Here is a 2512-nt window from a genome sequence, read left to right as displayed (position 1 = left end):
ATCGTTGTCCATGTTCATGGGTCATATATACATGTTCTTTGGCTAATTCCTTCACCTTCTTTCATATAGTCCCCCTCCTCCTCTCTCCCCTCTGACAGCTGTCAGTCTGTTCCACACAGCCAAGCCTCTGCCTCTATTCTGATTGCTAGTCTATTTCATTCATTCGATTCCATGTATAAGTCAGATTATATAGTATTTGTCTTCCTCTGACTGGCTTATTTCACTTAGCATAATAATCTCCAGGTTCATCCATCCATGCTGTCACAAAAGTTAGGAATCCTTCTTTTTTACTGCTGCTCAGTACTCCGTTGTGTAGATGTACCACAGTTTTTTTTTTATCTACTCTTCTACTGATGGGCACTTGGGTTGTTTCCAGATCTTGGCTATTGTAAATAACGCTGCTATGAACATAGGGGTGCATATATTTGTTTGAATTGGTGTTTTGGGAGGTGTTACTTAGGGGAAAATGGTGTTGATATATAATGTCAAGGGTGGGTAAGGGGGATAGAGTTGGGTGGCTAGAAAGCTCTTCCATACCTTTTCATAGCATGCAAAAGATCGTGGGGGCCCAGGGTAAAACACTGAATCCCCAAAGCCATTATATGTTTCAGTAAAATGTAATAGAATAAGAGCAGAAGGATGCTGAACTTTAATAGGGAAAATCTAAAATCCTGTCTTTAGGTTTAGAAATTTAGCAGTTCATGCCCTGGCTGATGTGGCTCAGTGGATTGAGTGCTTGCCTGGAAACCAAAGGGTCGCCAGTTTGATTCCCTGTCTGGGCACATGCCTGGATTGCAGGCCAGGTCTCCAGCAGGGGGCGTGCGAGAGGCAACCACACGCTGATGTTTCTCTCCCTCTCTGTCTTCTTCCCTTCCTCTCCAAAAATAAATAAAATCTTTTAAAAAATAAATAGCAGTTTATGTGAAAAATGGTTTAATTTACCACAAGGTTTAGTTGTACAACATGACTGAGGAAAGTGCTAATACAACCTTAAGCTGAGTTAATAGATGTCCAGGTCACTGTAAATAACAGTTCTACTGTATGCTCTGCAAACCAGAGCTCATCTGTTTCCAGTTTAAGGCAAAGTATTGTATAGCATGCACACAGGAAAGTGCATGAATCATAAATATATGGCACAATGAATTTTAACAAAGTGAACACACTCATATAACTGTTCGGGTGGCCCAGTGTCCCTCCCAGTTTTCCCAGGACTTTCCTGTTTTTAGCACTGAAAGTCTTGCAACCTGGGAAACCCCTTGGTCCTGGGCAAACCAGAAAGCTGGTTACCCTAACCCATCCAGATTAAGAAATAGAACATTGCCAGTACCCTAGAAGCCCTCATATAGATCGTCAGTTACTACCCACTCCTCCTCTCCAACAGAAACCATTATCCTGACTTCTAACACCATAGGTTATTTTGAGATGCTGTACTTTAATGCCAGCACTACAAACTAAAGAGCAGAACTTACAACCTCAGGGCTCATGGGGTGAATCCATTTGCTATACATGTTCGGTTTGAGTCATGCAATACTAGCCTGTAGAGATTTTTCTTTTTTCCACTTGATTTATTTGGGGGACAGTTCTATGAGTTTTAACACATGTACAGATTCATGCAACCCTTACCACATTCAGGACACAGAATAGTTTCATGACCACAAAAATCTGCCTCATGCATTTCTTTGTAGTCACACATTCCCTCCACTCCTAGTCCTTGGACACCAACGATCTGATCTTCATCTAGTTTTGCCTTTCCCATAACATCATACATTTGGAATCTTATACAATATGTAACTCTTGGAATATGCCTTCTCTTATTCAAAATGATTGCCACGCCAACAGTTGCTTATGTCAATGGTTCATCCGTTTGTATCGCTGAGCAGTAAGATGTGCCTTAGTTTGTCTATCCATTCAAGGACATCTGGATTGTTTCCAGTTTTCACTAATTATGAATACAGATGCTATAAACACGTGGGATTGCTGGGTCATATTGTAAGTGTAGGTTTAATTTTATAGGAAATTGCCAAGCTGTTTTCCACATAGGTTGTACTATTTTGGGCAGCCAGGAAATCAGAAATTTTCCAAAGGGAGGTGCCATTAGCATCGATCCCAGTATGCCTGCCGGGAATTCCATGAGCTTGGGGGTGGCGCTTTTCCCCAGAATGGAGGTTTGCGCGGAGATGCAGCTACTCCGGGCGAGGCGGCAGCTAGTCGCCTTTTACTCTCTTCACGTGGCGCCACCGGGGTCCGTTCTCCTTACACAGGGGCCTTGCGACGCCACCTGCCGGTGGTGCCCTTGGTCAGGAATGTTCCGGATCGCTGCGTGCGGTACGTGACGAATGGTAGGCACACGTCCGACCACCTCTCTCACAGACTGACAGAGATTTGGAGCAATGGAAGCGCGCCGGCGCTTTTCGGCTGCGTCCAATAGCAGCAGCTGTAAGTGGCGCGCGGCGTAGTGCTGCCGAGAATGGGCGGGGCTAGGGCGGGGCTGGGGGCGGGTGATGAGGCCCGG

This window comes from Desmodus rotundus, chromosome X, assembly GCF_022682495.2.
Source record: "Desmodus rotundus isolate HL8 chromosome X, HLdesRot8A.1, whole genome shotgun sequence".
Lineage (NCBI taxonomy): Eukaryota > Metazoa > Chordata > Mammalia > Chiroptera > Phyllostomidae > Desmodus > Desmodus rotundus.
Note: the sequence above shows the minus strand (reverse complement) of the source record.